At 31.4% G+C, this 20,067-nt stretch overlaps 1 protein-coding gene across 2 annotated transcripts in view; it reads right to left on the bottom strand.

Annotated features, from left to right (window-relative positions):
• The window catches only part of LOC129807214 (facilitated trehalose transporter Tret1-like), a 91,888-nt gene that overhangs the window by 42,902 nt on the left and 28,919 nt on the right, over nt 1–20,067 (bottom strand). The window contains exon 1 of one of the 2 annotated variants that reach the window (XM_055856319.1): nt 5,741–6,128. The exons of the other annotated variant lie outside the window; for it this stretch is intronic. The gene's annotated coding sequence lies outside the window, so the exon portion shown is untranslated. Of the gene's footprint in view, nt 1–5,740; nt 6,129–20,067 lie in introns of those variants that run through there. 2 annotated transcript variants of the gene reach the window in all.

Below are 20,067 nucleotides of genomic sequence, written 5' to 3'. Positions count from 1 at the left end.
CTCATATCACACCATCATAACCATTGTAAATATTACATGTGACGATGGATAAAAAAGGGGTTAGATATCGTCTGGAATCTCATTGTCACCCTCCCCAAAAACTCGACCACCGAATGATGCGCATGTTTTCTCCCGCACAAGTCCCTCCGTCAAATAAAATGCAATATCTGTTTGTTGGTTGAACGGAACTAATATCACAACAATATTTCCGCGTCTTTTCATCCCCCATTTCCCATCATCTTCATCACCACGGCTAAAAGGATAAGCAAACACGGCGGTCGCAACCGGAAGTTGAGCTTCTGTTGAGCTTCATTGTCACCCTTCTAAACGAACATCCCATAAAAATGTCGTCCAATCTTTTTCGTCTCGTTTGACAAAATAAATAAATTGACTATCATGAAAATTTGCCAAACATCTTTTCCATTCATCTACCACTATCGAAAGTTTGTAGGAAAAATTCATCTAGAGTTGAGCTTCAGTACACAAAAGCCCTGATGGTATATCTATGTTGGCTCTTCGATTTTCTCAAACTACTATTGGACTTGTGCTTTAGGGGCTTTCCGCTTTCAAAATTGGATAATATGCGTCCATTTCACTAGAACTCACTGATTTGATACCAAGGCTCATATTTAAATTCTCCATACATTCTATATACCCAGATATTCTAATTTTACAAATAGTTTTTGTACTTAAGAACCTTAAGAACATTTAACAAGAGATTTCATTTTTTTCCAGATTCCTCTTGGTCTCAAACTATTAAGGACGAATTTGTGCAAAGATAACAAAAAGCTAAGCAAGTTCTTCTTACCTATTTTGATATTTGAATAGAAACACTTTGTCAACTTTGAGTTAAGACTTCTTGACTGAAAACTTTCTTTATGATAAATTGTCAGGTACCGTCCTTTATTCTTATTTAAACAATGAAGTTCCTAAATCGTCTGCTATATATAATAGTATGACGACAAAAGTTCTGTATGTATAATATTATTCTTCAAGTATTTGAGTGGGAGAGAGAGAGAGAGATTAAGTGAAAGCTAATATCGTTTAGACAAAATTGTGAAAATATTGAGCATAACTTTGTATTCACAGATGGTTCGATAAAATAGGTTTTTATGCAAACTATAACAAAACTTTGGATGTAACCTTCAAACAAGCAAGTCTAATGTATTTTGACGGTATATTTAGAGTAGATAAGTGAAAATTTTATTCCATTGAACGTCATTGTTTTACACATTAGACTGAGAACATTTTAATTCACCTAAAAATATACCAGAAAATTTCTAAAATACACGGGATTAACATAAGTTAAAAGTAAAACAGATAAGATTAGATTCTGAATCTGTATATGTACAAGATTGATTGTAATGAATTTTTACTGTATCGACCTTTTGTTAATCTGACTAATTATTTTATTTAGATCTTTATCGTAATTGTAGCTCCTTTTCAAGCTTAGCACCGTTATTTGTTGTATAGACCAATATGGCTTAATTCGAGAGACAGCTAACGTAATTATAATCAAAATAATGATTAGACTACATTCACATCAGTTTCCCACTAATAAGCTGTTTCTCGGCTTAAGCAGTAAGTCTGTCTAGGGTGTAACTTATTTTTGGCGGTATAACGTATTGCGCTTAGGGGTAAGTGGGCCACCTTTGAAATGGAGCAGCTTTAAATGTGGGTTTTAGAGCATATCATGATGTAATTTATTTTCACAATGGGTTTGTGGAGCTAAATAATATCACAGTAAAGCCCAGTTCCATTTAAAAAAAAACGATTTTTAAAGCTGTCTCATTTCAAAGGTGCCCCAGTTCCAACGAAAAATAGAATCAAAATTAATATTATTAGTAAACATGTAAAGCAATAAGACATAAAAATATGATTTTTTCACTATTCGCAAATAGTCAAATGATATTACTTGATTAATAAATTTTTAAAACCTAAAAAACCTTCTTATTCATTTTTTATAGTAATTATATGGATTATTTTTAATGATTTTAATAAAATGGTACCTAAAAGAATTTGGGATTTGGTATATTTGCAATAATTGCAATGCAAATTTAATATACAGTGATATATAATATTTTCTAATTTTTTTATCATCATTTAATCAGAATTTAAAGCTAAAACAGTGTTTCAAATAAAAGAGTTGATGAAGAATTATTTAACTGTTTTTGTATATTTAAGAAAACCAATTAAAACTCCTGAAGTGCAGGAAAAATTAAGGATTTTGTGTTCTTAATACAAAGGGGTTAAACACAGTACGCAAAGAATTAAGTAAAAATATATATTTTTAAACTTCAATAAAAACGATCATAATTGTGCATAAAACGCGCACAGCTTAAGTTAAAAAAAGGCTGTCATAGAACCGCCACTGCTTCGGCATAAAACGGTTAATATTGTTTTCATATTGCGCGCAATTTAAGCTTAAAATGATTTCACTTGTATGTAAAGCACTCATAGCTTCAACACGAAAAGAATAAATTACAAATAAAAAGCGCACAGCTTCAGCATAAGACGGTTAAAATTGAATATAAAATTGTCACAGCTTCCGAACGAAACCTTTAGCAATTTTGATCGCTTTACTCGGATTCTGTGCAGATTTTGTTAAAATCGATACAATATCGTAATATTTGTATGAATTTTTGTTTAATACATTAGTTTCAGTTTAATAATAAAACACGATGGTTTCTAGAACATTTAAAAAATATTTTTGTAAAGATTCATTACTACAGAATCAGTGTTAGGAAGAAGAGACTGATTCTCTTCATGAACATTGTTTTCTGGGATGTGATGTACTGGATAAGGTATATAGCAAAATCAAAAAAAAATTATCGTTAAGAAGAAAAAAAGAAATAAATCTTAATTTGAATGATTTTCACAATATTGATGAATAACGGAAACCACAGAACAATTGGAAAACGCCCTGAGCATGTAGGTTAAAAACTTAAGTGTGATTTATATGGTTTATATTATATTTATACGGATAGAGGAAAATTTAAAATGGGGTTGCCAGTAAATTTCACCATGCATTTTCGACGACAAGCTTTACGGCAAAAAGCCGCAAAATATTTTACTGATTATAGAGAAATCTTTGATTGAGTGAAAAACAAAATTTTTAATTTTAAATTTGATGCATATAAATCACTTTTACATTTTTTACATTTCAACTTTGCATGTTAAAAGTTTTTTTACTATGTTAAAAATGATGTAAAATGTAAAAAATTCGCCCAACCCTGCTAATTATTTAAATTTCCAAAAATTAATTAAGTTAATGTTTAATAGGCGTTCCTAATGATGAAAAAAGTAAATAATAAGACAAATGAAGCAATTAGAGTTCAACAGACTTGATAGAATTCACCTCTATTGACTTCTCTATTTTAGTTAAACTTTTATTAATACCTTCATTAAATTTTTGCAAATTTGTATAACAGGTTTTTAGAAAATAAATTTAATCCTATCTTTTAGAGGAACCAAAACGATTTGAAAGGATACAAATGAGTAACCAAAAATGTTAAACAACTAATTGAACAGAATCTTTTGTGTTTGATTTTATTTTCAGAAGATATATAAAAATTCTGGGTTTGCAGATTAGCATTTTGAAAATTTAGTAACAATAAATACTTTTCATTGGATTAATATTTCATTTTGTTTGGTAGTAAACCATCACTAAAATATTCTAATGCGGTTCATAAATCATTTAAATATCTTGTAGTACCTAAAATATATTTTTCTATTTCACATCTAATTTTTGATCTTGAAGTAATGGGGGTTAAAAAACAAATCAAAATAAATGAGAAAAGAACAATAAACAACAATTAACTAAATAATTAAGAAATAAATAAATTAATTGAATAAAATAAATAAATAATTAACAATTTCAAACATATTTATATTTTTAAACCAAAAATTATCAATTTTATTTCAAGTTATACTCAGTAATTAATTTAAAGTTCAATATCGAAATTAAACAAATCGTCGCTTGTATCGACTGTTGCGCTATCGTTTTGTATCAGCATTAGGAGCAAACGACAATACATACGTTACCTCTTCCATCAAATCCCGGCATTAAAGAAATACAGATACCACAACGATTGATACAACCGACTAAATAATTTTCTTTTCTAATTAAAAATAAAATTTTTAGTAAAATATAGGAGACACCTTATTTAAGTAAAGAAATCTAAGAAAAAATTCTGTAAGGAAACGCAAAAAAATTAATAAAAACTATGCACTTTATTCAGGAGAATAAGAAGAGTTTGAATTTGCGTCAGGAAATATTCTAAATAAAGTAATAGTTCTATAGTTGGATACCTAATCATTTTATACTGTCCTAAAGTTTTAAAAATGGTTCATAACTTTTTAATTTCTCCTTTACATATTGCTAGTTTATTTTCCATTGGATTATTTATATTTCTACTTTAATAATCTTTTTACAAAATTTGGCTTCTAGGACTTGGCATAGTTCACAATTTCTGTGCCATTTAGTTTCAATGGTTTAAGTAGCAATGGACTATATTCCAGAATGAACCAGAAGTTTTTCGGGCCTTTTGGATGCCGGTTCAACGCTGAAGTATCAGATCATCCGAATTTGATTTTTACTGAAGTAATTTAATTTTTTTTACTGGTCATATCTCTCAAAAATAATGCTTAACCTTTTAGCGACGAGACACTTTTTACGGACTAAAAATCAACAATAAAAATTAAACTGAGAAACATAATCAATGATAAGTCTTACATCTAACCTTGGAAAGTCCAACAGAGTCTGATTCGGTGCATTTTGTGCTTCTATGAACGATAGGGACAAAAATAGCCCAAAAATTTAAGTAATTTTTCTGAAAATACCAATGAATAATAATTTTCGTTTTAATGAAAAATATTACGTATGAGTATTGTAGTTTTTATTGCCAAAAAGGTTTTGTTTTTAAAAAAAATTGGAAATATAAAAAATAAATAAAATCAATTATGAATTTAAGAATTCAAAAATTCGCCATTTTTGAGCTTAAATATTTACTACATAGCAAATAGCTAGGAGCTTGCAAAAAATATTCTAGATTCCTTCAACCTTCTACTTTACAATTATGTACAGACATAAGGAAAAAATATCTTTAGGTAGTCAGGGAAAATTATTTTCTTTATGGAACACCGGTGTTCCAATCGTCCTTAAAGGGTTAATATGCTGCAGACTTTTTTGCCGCCTAAGGCAAAAAAATATTATTTAAAATATTGCACAGTTAAGTGAAACTTTATTAAAACGATAGAGAATAATAAGGAAATTAGCAAGTATGTGCTTTATATTACAGATATCTCTACGTTTTCAATTGGGGGAAAGCGCGATACCTTCGGACGACTCAAGCTTCAAAAAGTTCATTTTTTTTCAATGTGTTTTAAATTAATGTGGCCCATTAAAATAGGATGTTTTAATAGCTAGTCCAATGCCTCATATTCCCAAGAAAGAGCTATAGGTGAAATCCGTAAGGAACATAAAAAAATGAGTTGTCCGAAGTTAGCGTGTTTTCCCCTACTGTTATTCCAGATCCTTTTATTTTCGGAAAAAAATCCGAATTTGATAATCCGTATGCTAATTTTTCAGAGGTTTTCCACAACAATCGTATTGCTTAATTGAATCTCGACAGCATAATCTTACTCATTCACACTCCACAAATAGAATTAGTGAAAATTTGGTACATTAGTTGCTCCGGTTAGTTTATAAACACCATGAACCCTATGCAATTGTACGTACCTAATTAATAAAGTTTCGGCTGAGTTATTTTTGGCTTTTGACGATGTTAAATCCAGTTGTATTGAAATTTTTCCCTCTATTGCTTACAAATAGGAATTCCCAGAAGGAAATTGGAGTAAAGTTTTATTTATACACCATTAATAATATTCACACCCGGAGGATCACACACGATCACTATAATGTTCCTTTTAATAAATTAGGAAAAATATTTATGTGACACAGTAATTAAAGTGAAATGAAAGTTAGTAATTTTCCAAGAAAATTTTCAAAATTATCATTTGCACGAAGGAAGATCGCAAATTCGAACGTATTAGACGTAACTGACGATCCGGGAAAAGAATACGATCATGATCACGGTGCAGTGTCTCGAGTGCGACTGAATTTGGATCGTTGTTGTTACAGGCGTATAAGATTGGACACAGCATTTCACTCTAACTTCACCCTTGTTCTTTCACCTCGTCTCATGCCATCCACGGGCTAGTCAGCCACTCATTCACTCTTTCGCAGTGGAAGATCCACTCGAGGGAAGGAGATGAAAGAAGTGCGTGAGGAGTGAATGATCGATGATGGGATTAAATACACAAGAGAGCATAAGAACTACATTGAATATATGCATTGAGCATAATTTTAAATAGACCACACAATAAACCCATCTGTTCAGCTTAAGTGCTATCTCAATTGTATCGAATTAATTGGACTTGGGATTTTCTCTGGTTAGCAGAAATATAACAACAAATAAAAATCGCGATCAAATTCAGCTTAAAATTACTTCTCACATAAATGAGAAATGTTTTTGGTGACAAGATGGAAAATTGGCGATAACAGCGTTTTTGTCATGTTTCACAATTCCCCTTACGTTAGTTAAATTCTTGTAGGTACATAGCACGGTAACTCATTTAAACATAAATCAAGGCACATGTCAATAAATATGTACCAAAAAACCCACACCATTAGAAGCATTAAATTGCAACTCAATAACTCACAAATTTCTTTCAGCATTAGAGATTAAATGAATTTGTTCGGTTTCAGCAAATCCTCTTGTATCCACTCTCAAAGCTCATTCACTGAATGCCTTCCGCATCACTTATGGCTTGAGATTCCAACATTGGCCACTTCATGATCAATTAAATGGATCAATCAGTTTGGCCTCACTCGCGCTGTTGGGTTCTTTTGAAGAACGAAGGCACTTAAGTGGCGCATATCATGTATTAAACTTTCCATACGCCAAAGTAGCTAAATATGCATCTATTTCTGTTTATTTATCCAAATGAATGCTCTCGAGACATCCCAAAAAAAAAGAAAGGAAAACTTTTCCTCATGATGCAACTCCATTACTTTGGAGGATTATACATATTACATCCCGCAAGATTCACTATAATTTTTCATTAAAAACTCTTCTTCACAACATCCAATAAATCACTCATATGTCTAGCTTATACTCCCTCGCTATTTAGCTTCTTTTGGGCTGAATTATAAACAAATACAATTTTGTAATCAAATTTTGTTGGGTGTACTTTATAAACAGCCAAATACAAAATGTATAAAATAGTTCAATTATCAATAAAATCTCAATATCGACATACTTTTCAAACAAATTTTCAAACAGTACTGTGTAAAGAGGTCAGTACGGCAGTTAACACAGAAATCTAGAAAAGGATTTGCAATGTTTTTATTGTACAAATCTTATTATTGTAAGGTAGGTATGCTCCATGGGGTTACATGGTGGGTTCCGAAAGCTAAAAACAGCATGTTTTTTTCTATTTAAAAAAATACTAACAGACTTCATTTATTGTTTTAAAGTATATAAATAATATTTTAATAATGTTTTCTGAAATGTACATTTTGATGTTTATAAAAATCAAACTTTTGGATTTTATTTTCAAAGATAACTAACTCCGAAAAATTTTCCCTAAAGTGGCCAAAATAATTTTTCACAGATTTAATGAGAATAAAAATAAAAAGCTACTGATTCTACAAATTTTTTGAATTTTCGTCAGGTTATATAGAGTAAGATGGGGTAATTTGAAATCATGCCTAATTTGGAACTTTCAGATTTTTTAACAGTTTTATATGGCAAAAGGATAAAAGCAACGAAGAAGTATTCTCGAATATAAAGTCTTGTACTTCTTCGTGGTTCTCATTTTCTTTTTGGCCATCTTAAAAAGAGAGAAAATCTCAAAATTTCGAAGTAGATATGATTCCAAATTACCCCAACTTACCATGCAATATTGGTCAATTTTCGATAAAATTTACAACACATTTTGCCTTGAACAACAAATTACCTTTTAATAAATCTTCTAGTCTAGTTTATCTTTAGTTATAAGTACGTAGAAAGAATGTGTGTAAAATCGATTTGTGCATGTAATGTAAACGTTTTTTTATATCTCACCTTTCATGCAGCCATCGTCGTCTTAGTGTTAATCCCAACCCTCGAAATCAAACCGTGTGGGAAATCGATTTTGCTTTTCGTTAAAACGTTTCAACCGACGCAAATGTTTTTGAGTTGATTAAAGAAAAGGCAATTCATTGGACAATTCAAAATAAACTCAAATTGCAATAAAAAAATCTAGTTTACTAAAAAACTTCATAGATTAGTAAGATAGTAAAATTCTTTAAGAACTAAAACAAACTGCAGATTATGTCGTGAATCAGCAGTGAGATAAAAAAAACTGTTAAAGAATATAAAGGAAAATGGGCAAAATGGTCCAATGGGTCCAATCTTTTGCCAAGAATGAGACCTGTACCATCAAATAGTTATTCGCAAAGGTAATAACTTTTGTTCCGTGACCAACCCAAAAAATATGTAGGAAAAGCACTAGAACATTATGTATGAAAATTATGACCATATTTTTTTGCAAAACTTCTTTTATACAAAAATGATTCGTCTTATGTTTGTCGTTTCAAGAAACAATTTGTAATAATAAATTCAAAGTAAAAGACATTGCAAAGCGTCCCAGCTTAGCCATGCTTTTTGGATACATATCACTTTATTGCTGATTAAATTGATTGATAAATTTAAAAAGTCATTCCGCAATAAGAAATTCCATAAGAAAAGTATGTCTAAGAAACTTTTAGCATAAGTAACAAGTTTCGAACAAATAAAACTTAAATCCGAGAAAAGTAAATCATTTACTTTACGAGTAGTATACCAACTCATGACCGATTAAGTCCGATGCAGGTTGGAAATTTCAAGATCTTTCAAAAAATTCCCAAAATTAAACAAATCGGTTGAAAAATAGGCCTTCTAAAGTGGTTATACTTTGATCTTAGAAAATTCGATATAGAAATGGTTTTCGAACATACAATGGCGGCCAAAATGAATCAGTTCCGCAAAGACCACTATTTTACCTTTAGTATTTTTAATTATTCCAATTCGTTAAAATAATTTCTATATAGAAAAGTTTAAATAATTACCTTACGTCAAATAAGTATTGTTTTGGCCGTTAGAAGTCTCTGTTTTTCACAGAATACATCAATAGTGAAATTTGATTTGAAGAACACGATAGGACCACTTCCATTTAAATTAAAGAATGTGGTCCATAAATGGAATAAGTTTATATAAAGCCATACTGAGAAACTATAAATTCCAGTTTCCCAATTTTTCTGGTCCAACTGAATTTCACTATCGACGTATTCTGTGTAAAATAGAGACCTCCAGCGGCCAAAACAACCCTTATTCTACGATTCTAATAATTTGAAAATTTCTACTTCAGAACTATGTCAACAAATTGGGAAAAAATATTATACAAAAGTCAAAAAAATATAAGCTTTGCAAAGTGATTGGATTATTTTGGCCGCCACTGTAGGTGATCAAGGACGAAATATTCGCCCTGACTACCTCTAAAACATATTCGAAAATGAAATAAATCGCAGGAGGTGTTTTAGAAATAAATCAAAAAAACATGGTTTTTAGGAGAAGGAGAGTGGTTTGGGGAAAAGAAAAAAAGACTGTTCTAATGTCATCTTATGGGGAATTTGTCGAAGACCGTAAGTCGATATCTCTTGCCGTTTGGCCTCTAGCCGTATCACAAGTTGAAAAAAGTGAATTATATAACTGCTCTCTCTTTGAATTCGAGCAGTAAAATATTTCAATTGAGCCATTATGCTCTGAACCTTTTGTTAAACTTTTTTTTGGCAACGATAGCTTTTCAATCCTATGAATTTCAGAAGTCCTAGCAGCATTTTTAAGGACAATTCTTCTGTAAAGAAGACAAAAAGACGCAATACTTTTAATGGAATTAGAGGAAAATCTGGATTAAAAGGAAAATGAAGAAATAGAGATATGGTTTTTTTCTAGGAGAATGTTTCTTGAGTTCTTCTTCAGAACTAATTCTTTGGCAACAACAACTTACGATACACCGTTATTGAGAAAAAGCAAGTTTCATAAAATAATTCTATTCATTTTTTAAGAACTTTTTACTGTAAGGTACCGTCGTTGCGGGTGACTTTGCACTCGGGGGGTGACTTTGCACTCTGCTGTTTGTGAGACTTTGAATAATTCTAGCACTTATTGATAGTCTTCGCCGATCCGGTCTACCATGTCAAAGTATATAGGGATTTGTTAAGTACCAAGTAAGGTACAATGATCCTCAAAAGGATTCTTGTAGTTTCAGTAATAGTCAATGAAATCCTAGTATAGGTATTTTGTCAAAAAACGACTCCGCGAAAAAGTTATCTGAAGATCCAATTCCAAAATCGATTTTAGAGAAGTAAATTGCCCAAATCTATTCTAAATTTATCTGGCTAGAATAATCCACTTCGATTTTGTTCATTATTTTTATTAAAATACTTTATTTTCACTATAATTTTCCTAAGAACGCATGATTTATATTATAAAATTGCATGTAATGGGCTTTCTTAAGCTTTATTATAGAAGTATTTGGCTAAAAATTATCCAATTTTTTGATAATTTAAGATAAAATGACCGAGATCTACAAGATGGTGTGGTCGCCATCTTGATTTGACGTTTCTGTCCGCCATTTTGAATAACTGTCAAAACAAAAAACTTATCCGATTGAGCTGAAATTTTAGTATGTTTTGGCTGATGTCAAGACCTTTTCAGAACATATATAAAATAAGACCTAGGTCAAGCGATTGTCTGGATACTGGGGCTCTAAGTTCAAATTTTTGACATTTTCATAAATACAGAACTACGGAGAGCTTCTTTTATCGTAACCATCACAATAAAAGAACAAACAAAAAGAAATGTAATATTTCTCTTTATAACAGCATGTTATTTGGAGATCTGAAAAACTTTTTTTTTGCAAATATGAAAAAATAAAATAAATAAATAAATGCACTTTTCATTTTTTTTTAATTATGTAAGGGTAAATAAATATATAAAATAAAAGCCTCAGCCATTTTTAATAGTTATTGAGGCATTTCGTTTAGGTTTTAAAATTCAGGATTAGAAAATAAAGGTCGACAATATATGAATATTTCAAAATTTTAAACTTTGAGCCTCTGTATCTAGGTGAATACTTGACGTAGACTGAAACATAGATACGTTCTGAAAAGGTCTTGATATCACCTACAACATACTAAAATTTCAACCCAATCGGACGAGTTTTAGGTTTTGACAGTTATTCAAAATGGCGGACAGAAACGTCAAATCAAGATGGCGATCATGTCATCTTGTAGATCTCGTGCATCTTAACCTTAGATGTGAAGATTTTCATTGCCGTTTATTATCAGAAATTGTTGATTTTTTAGTATTTATTAAAAAGTGCAAAGTCACCCGCACCTTATCCCCAGTGCAAGCCCTTTTTCTTGATTTTTTTAAACATAGTAAAATTTTATAAAATTAATACTAGTGGCACAAAATCCATTCATTAACAACTGAATACAAATAATTTTACTCAAAAACCCCCCTCCCTTCACTTTAACTATCCACTTTTAGAGGGCAAAGTTGAAAAACAGCGAAAAAACGTGCAAAGTCACCCGCAACGACGGTATCATAAAAACTTAACGTGATGGACTATAAGTTTCTTCGGCAGATATGTTCAAGATACACCAAGGACTCCCAATACACCTGTCGTTTGCCATCACACTAGAAAAGTTTTCATCTTGTTACCCTGGTTTTAAAACACGACTAGTTTTTTTAAATGCTACCAAATTGATTAGTCAGATGGAAAATCTAAAAATATTTATTTAAAGATTAAGTCATGCATCGACTTTGACCCAAATTGATTAAAGATTGGTTAAGCCATTTCTTAATTTTTAGAAGAACATCGTTAATTTCCCAAGGACTGATCGTCCTTTTTGATTTGGGTTTCGGTACTTTTTAAGTCATACACCAAAACTTACAAAATGGGTCCAGTACGATCTGTGGCAAAGGGTTGAACTGGCTTCAATACATTTCTGCCCATTGTCCTTTAATTTAAAATAACAAAAGCGTTTTGAAAAAATAATTGGTATGCAATGAAGACATTCTTAAAAGAAATCAATTGATAAAAAATGTAAAACATTCGAAATTTTATTTTCCAATTAAAAACTCTTTATCTTTAACATACCGAAGGTATTAAGAAAAAATGATTTGTAAATAAATTTCTTTGAAGATATTCGGATAATGGATTTTTAAGCAAAATTTAAGTTTCACAAATTATTGGAAGCATTATTTGGGACACGATCCGGTCGATGATAGATTGAATTTATGACCAAAAGAACTGATTAAATTTTTGAGGACGAGAGGGTCAATGGTTAATAATTTACATTGAAAACATACGTAACTTTCGATGATTGGAGTATCATTTTTGGATCGCTTCTTTAATTTGTATTCTCGGTCTTTTGTGGATAATTTGGAGTCAAGAAACACGGTATAGACCTTTTTTAAAAACTTCTCTATTTCCTCCTTCTACGACGTTTCGGAGATTGGTTGTCTCCTTCCTGAGGTATGAGTAGGTATGGGGAAGCTCTTATCAGGTTTTTGGGGAATCACTGGGACTTCATAAAACACTTTCTGGGATGATGTCACCATGTAATTGTCCAAGTGATTCCCCCAAAAACCTGATAAGAGCTTCCCCATACCTACCCATACCTAAGGAAGGAGGCAACCAATCTCCGAAACGTCGTAGAAGGAGGAAATAGAGAAGTTTTTAAAAAAGGTCTATACCGTGTTTCATGACTCCACTTTTTATTAGATATTAATCGTGTCGTAGCCTAAATTTAAGTTTGTCTTTTCCATACTCAATTTAATCCTCGTGGTGGAAAGATCAATCAGTCCGCGGAGACTGTCCAGGAACATTTAGTTTAGTTCCGATTTAGTCCCAATTAAAGCCTTAAACACGCGTGAAGGTTCCTTCCTTGCTCTCTTTGGGTCACTAATAGTGACCCTTTCAATTAAAGTGATAGTAACAAGAATAATAAAATTTGTTATAAATATGTGTTTTGCGCTCATTCAAGAACCTTAACATTAAAAAATATATAATCAATAAAGATTATAAAAAGATAAAACATTCATTCCATTTTCAAATTACCGAAAAATATTAAAAAAATAATGTAAATGAATTTTCTTTTAAACAAAAGGTGAACTATAAATATTATATTATAAAATTACCCAAGTCTCTCCTATAAAATCATAGAAATTAGCATTTAATCTTCAGTGCAAAAGTTCACATAATTGGAAACTTTGCAACACCCCCAAAAGTCAAAACAATTTAAAGAGAATAATAAGGCAAAACTATTTTATATTGATGAACTTAATTTTCCGAATTAATTTCCATAATCCAAATATAATCACAAAATGTTCTATGGTAGGTTAACTTCTGTCAATCACTGTTCTTCCCAACTTCCTACATAGTTTATTGCCATCGGAGAGAAATGTTGTTAAAATAGAGAAAAAAATGAGATAATAAATATTTACGAAGAGAAGGATATATGAGGATTATGTTTTATGAATAAGAAGTGAGATGGGTAAGGATGGAGGAAAAAATACACTGAAAATATTATAATAGGCTTCAGGATATTGGTTGTTCACATCTGTTTCCAATATGTGTCTCACAACGAGAGAATTGAGGAGAAAATTTGGTTTTAAAATCTCACCATAAATTAGCATATTATTGTATGGAAATTTAATTTAATTGCAATAAATTGTGCTCTCATTTGGGTTGAGGGGGGAGGATGGGATGTACTTTTCGTTAGGAAAGTTCTGTTGAAACAATTCTGTGAACCACATTGAGAATCCTCTTTTCAGTTCAACCACAACTTTTTGGTTTGATGGAGAGAAATGTAGCAATTTTAAAGTTTGCCCCTTTTAAAGTTTTCACTTTCGGAAAATAGTGGGTGTATTGAGGGAAAAAGTCCATAATTTGCACTAACAAAGTGACTCTCGGTGGTGGCACAAAAGTTTTGACTATCAAGAGATTGAGTGTTGACTCTCTCGGAAAAGTTAATTCTATTTCCACGTGGTTTATCAATGGAAAATCATTTCGTGCTTATCCTTGTGATTTTCATCACGTGGAAAATTTCATCTTATGTCATTTATCATGAGCCTCTCATACCACGCCAAAGGATATGCCATTCACGTCTTCGCCATATCTCATCCTCGGCATCTTTTCATCCGTTTTTGAGGAGATAATAAAACAATAAATTTAAATTTTGTACATGACCCTGAACATGGAGAATTTCTCAACATTTCATGAAACTCCCAGAGATATATACAATAATGATTATATTGAGAATTTATGGATTGCTCATGATAATGACTATGAGCAAAATTCTTGTGGAGAGAACCAAAATTAATTTATTCATGGCATCGCACTGGCAATTATCATTGAATTTTAGATTAAGAAACTTTATCATATAAAAATTGATATCTTTCCCTCCTTGGACCAATATGTCTGGCTGTTCTTTTTATTCTCTTAATTCAAACAAGAAAAATACACAAAATTATCATGAAACTCCTCTCACAACTCAATAAATTCTTTCAATATTGAAAAGTTATTTCTTAACTTTCTTCCATAAAACTTCTTTTCACATTATTCGTGGGGTATCTGCACTTCAGAACGATGAAGTGATAATAAATTAATGAAATGTCCCTTCTGACAACTTTTGAGAAATTTTCTTGAGACTTTGAATGGCCTTTTGACGACCAAGAGACATGATGTGGAGTGATAGTAAATGGAATTGTCAAGGAAATTGAGAAGAATGTTGCATGCATAAAATTAAAATATCGTGAATAATGCCATTCATTCTACACGAAAAATTCTCTTTAATTATTCTTCCGTTTTTTTTATTATTCTTCATTTCGGAAAGAATCGTGACCAAATGTAATAGAAAACCACTTAAAATATCTGACAGGCCTATTTTTAACGCAATACACAACAATTCTTGGTTGATTTTACAAGAAATGCAATTGTGGCTTCCCCCGAAAATGCGTGTGAATTTTTTCCCCTTTAATCATCACCCAGCTCTTTGTCTCTAATTTCATCCTTAATTGATGAGAACCAAGTGGTCCAGAGAAATCCAATTTTAGGATGGCACAGACACTGTCTCAGCTTGGGGTTTCCCAAAAAAGAGTCCCACACTTCACATTTCAACCCTCTTCAAATTCATTGAACACGACTTTTTCATTCATTTCAACAAACTATTGACAGTTGTCCGTTATACGATCCCCTTCTCATATTTCCAATAAATTTTGCATCTAATGAAAACAAAGTTGAATAAATCTGAAACAGTTGATTAATTATGAAAAAAGCTTTAAATATTTTGAATGGAACACGAAAGTGATTTCATAAAACTTGTTTTAGAAAAGAACGGAATATGTGCGAGGAAAAGTGAATAGGGTAAATGTGCCAAATTCCGGCCAGCTTGCAATTCCGGCCACCTTCTTTGTTCCTCGAATTTCCATGAATTTTTAGTTTTTACATACTCTAGAGGTTATACAATGAAAAAGAATAACAAAAAATATAGCTTCGACTAACGAGATGACGTGAAAAAGATATTGGAAGAATTCCCGAAGGGCTAGGAACTATGAGAATGAAGGTGGCCGAAATAGAGCACTAAAGCTATGTCTATATTTTTATTCGTTTTAAAATGTATTAAGAATGATTTTAGAGTAAATAAAGACGGTAAACTCTTTACGAAGTTCCAAGCAACACTCTTACAAAAGAAAGAATAAAAAAATCAATTTGTATTTAAAATATTACATTTCAAACTTGAGACTTTGACGCTTGCATGCAACTATGCCGAAATTTGGCACACTTACCCTAACATTTTCATTTTATTTTATTTGTATTCAAAATTTGGCTACTTCATATACAGACAGTACAATACATTTTATTGGAAACTTCTTATCATTAAACAAAAAAAAACAGAAAAAGACAAACAGCAAGATGTCCTTTAAATTGAGCGAAATTAAGACAAAATGTGACTCTACGGAAGCGTGGAGAGTGATATGGATGAAGAAAAGATTATATATCGCACTTCAGCGATTTGAGCGGCATTTTGAGAATTTATCATTTTTTTTTATTTTTACAGAATGAGATAGAGAATTTTGTAAAACTTAAGGATCCAGTTTTATCTTAAAACTTGTATTGAAAATTTTTCGTAATTTTGGAATTTGAAAACCCTTGTCCGCTGTACAATAAACATTTTCAATATTTTCTTTAAAAAAAAAAGTAAAAAAGTACAATTTTTGCATAGTAGGGTGGAATCACCACTTCTCGCCACTTATATTGAAATCGCTATTTTTCGTGATTTGTGAAATAAATGAGCCTCAAAGATCTTTGTATTTTTACTGGTGCTACATATAGAGTCGAAAAATATTAATTATTCTTTTTGGATTTACGATGTTAAAGCATTTTTTAAGACCAATATGTTTAGCAAGTGCATTGAATCCAATATTTCTTACCAAATATAGTATGTGCCATCAAATTTTCACCAAGCAAAAAGTACCTTTTTGGATAAATGATTTGTCTATTGAATATTTAATTACACTTGTGGAATACATAAAATTTATATTTGGTTAATTAATATTTCATTTTATATAATTTTTATATAAAAATGAGGCATGGCGAAAAGCGGTTATTTTCTAGAATAGATTTTACCACCTGTCGCCATCCCTATTCAATATGCGACGCTAACTTCACTTCATAGATTCTCAGTTGTCGGATTTGCATTGTTTACTTTCTGCAATAGACCTATAATTTGATTTCTTAAAGAATAGTGGAAGAAAATCGTTTAAAGTGAGTAAAAATAAGCTGATCACGAGGAAAAAGTAATGCTGAATGTATTCTTTTTATAACATTGCCTAAAATAATCGACTTTGGACCTTTTCAAGTGGGTGGCGAGAAGTGGTTACATAACCGGCGAAAAGTGGTAAAAAGTTGCGACGAAGTGGTTATTTTTGCATTGTTAATAATAATCAGTTTTTTAAGTAGTCCAGCGTTAAATTCTAGGATTATTGTTTTCACAAATCTATAGTCACTACATCTAAGTAGTTTTGTTTTAAATTTGAGTTGTCTTGTAATAAGAGTTCAAATATTATAATAAAATGAATTCCTCTTTTTCCTTAACATGGCAATAAGTGGTTACTCTACCCTATACGACGCAGACGCTGCACACAATTCAAATAATGATAATAATATTATAATTAATCACAAAAATGTATTTCTTATAATAATAATTTATTACTAAAAATTGTTTCAGAATTAATTTATGCAATGCGTCACATTTGCGAAAAATCTGAGTTTGATCCCTTGAAATCTTAAGTGCAATAGTAGAGCGTTTTAAGAATAAGAACTACGTATAAGGCTAGAAAGAGACGTTTTGCCTCAAAATATCCAAGTTTCTCCTTGAAATTTTAAAAATTCTTCAAAATTTTATGTTTCTATACTGCAACAAGTGACTGGAATTAGGTTTACAAATTTAAACGGAAAATAAATATTTCAACACCGAAATTTATGTTAGTTGTTAGAATTTTCAATGTCTTACAACATATTATAAAAAGATACACATAGTACAACAAAATGAAAAAATTAAGATGGAAAACGATGAGTAATTTCCTTTTCTTTAGGTTCTCTTGAACATTTTTTTCCGAAAAAAACTTATAGTCCATAACATCAAAATCCTTAGATAACTTAAAATGGAGATCATCAATTAATTTTCCTAAAGCTAAAGCTAAAGCTAAAAAATTTTGCCACCTATAGTAGGCAATACATGAATTCCGCGACAGTAATACGGTCTTCAGACTTGAGGCTTAATCCAGTTTCCGAAAGACTCAAAGACCTAAACAGCGAAATGTGCTTCATTTTTTTTTAGAATCTAATTTCAATTATTATTATTATTCAACACTAAGTCAAAATTTTCGAAGAAATCTTAACAGAAAAGAATTTAGAGAAGTTAATCCATACAGATAAGCCTTAGGTTTGAAGTTTGAAGCTCTTATAATAGTAGTAGGACTGTTGAGTTAGGAGGAGTTGGAGGGAGAAAGTTCGTCCTGACGAAGACTCTTCTAAGCCAATGGTAGCAATCACTGTTCAGCTGGGGTAGTAGCTTTGAGGGGTACTATAACGATGAGTAACTTCAAGTTACGATATCGCTATAGTTACACTAGGTGGAATTGAGAGTGCTCGACGGGTTATTCCGAAAGCACAATCTAAACGGCTCCTCAGTCGATCTTCATCAGTGAAGCGAGGAGGACGCCAGATTCGCGCCAGATTGGAATGGGCAATGGGGGCTCACTCCTGAAGATAAGCGATGGAGGGTGCTCCAGCATGTTCTGGTGTGAGACCCGTAGCAATCTTACTACAATCATATGTTGTTAACAGGAATGCTCATAGACAGTTTTGTTCAAATTCACAAGCTTAAAGCATGATTACCCGTTGATCCCACCAAACGCAGAAAATTGACTTCTTTCCGAAGCCTTAGGCCATACTGTCAATTTTAATGCTTTGCCACGAAAAATACAAAGTTTTCAGTTTTAAACACGAGAACCACGTCAATTTCTCATCACCTGTACCCCTACATACTAATTTAGTAATAGGAACATTTTCTTTCATACCGGAAAAGAAAAATTTCTGAAGTGGATTTTTGCATTTTTGTTCCTCTTTCATTATTCTGTATGTGGTACCTATTTCCCTTCATTGTGATTTTTCTTAATGTATGTAAATGCTTGAATGTACCCTGACGAGCTAATTTTAATGCTGCTGTAAGTTAATCTTACCACCTTCTTTCAGTAACGCTTGGAGATAGGTACCATCAATTGTTTTTGGTCCTTTTGTTTTGGTCAATTGTTTTGGTCTAAATAAATGTTCTTGAAGCATCTAAAGAAATATTTACAGGTGATTCTCGACGGTGCATATTTGCCGTAAATCTCATCAAGCAAAAGATGTGCTTTAAATAATTTTTTGTTTAAGTTAAAGTGCTAAGTAGCACTTCCTGTAAATACAGTTTTTTTTGGTCCAAAATTCAACATCTTCGTTACAAGGAAAAAAATAGTTTTTTCTAGTGTCATTAGGACCACCTTTGTTTGAAAATCGGAGAATTACTTCATGACTTAGGATATAAGAAATTGGTAAAAATATTTTATGCAACTTGATTTATCTCAATAACGATACATTCTACGATCTCGGCGTCAAAGATCAATATTGTCTTAGAACTCACCCTTATCTCATTATTTTCCTTTAAATTTTTCATACTTTCCTCATACATATATCCCTAAATATCCTTTAAATCTATGAAAAGGATTCCAAGGGCGAATTGCATCTTTTCCAAAAATGTTCACATGGAAAAAAGACATAGGATCACTGAAGATCAGAGAATCGAAAAGGAAGACTGACAATATTTTTCTAATGAAAATTTTGCAGTTTTCTTTATAAATCCATAAATAATATCCCTCAAATCCAGGGTGAGCTGTGTTCTTCACTAAAATATTCTCTTCGAAAAAAAGAGCTAGGGGAAACTGGGGCACCACCAAACACGGGGTACCACCAAACACTGCGATTTTTTAATCGGATATTGGATATCAGAGGATAAGACCGATAGGAATTTATAGGCACTATAGGGATGCTTGTCCACTGAAGGAATGGTCGAGATAGTCCAAGCAGTTTAAAAATAAAAATTAGTGTTTGGTGGTACCCCGTGTTTGGTGGTGCCCCAGTTTCCCCTATGCCACTAAAAGCGCAAGGGTGCGATATGCTTAAATGTTATCGTATCATTGTTTTATTTATGTGATTGTTTTGAAATGTGTAACATATTTCGATTTTTTTTTTTAAAACTTAAAGAAACCTTGATTAAATCTTCATCTCCTTCATAGTTGAATCATAAAATAGTATGAATTAATTATTTCTTGTCTTTCGTACTGATATTTCTTTATAGTTTCTGAAATA

Source organism: Phlebotomus papatasi, chromosome 3 (genome assembly GCF_024763615.1).
Source record: "Phlebotomus papatasi isolate M1 chromosome 3, Ppap_2.1, whole genome shotgun sequence".
Lineage (NCBI taxonomy): Eukaryota > Metazoa > Arthropoda > Insecta > Diptera > Psychodidae > Phlebotomus > Phlebotomus papatasi.
The sequence above is the reverse complement of the archived record's forward strand: the minus strand, read 5'-3'. Positions and strand labels throughout refer to the sequence as shown.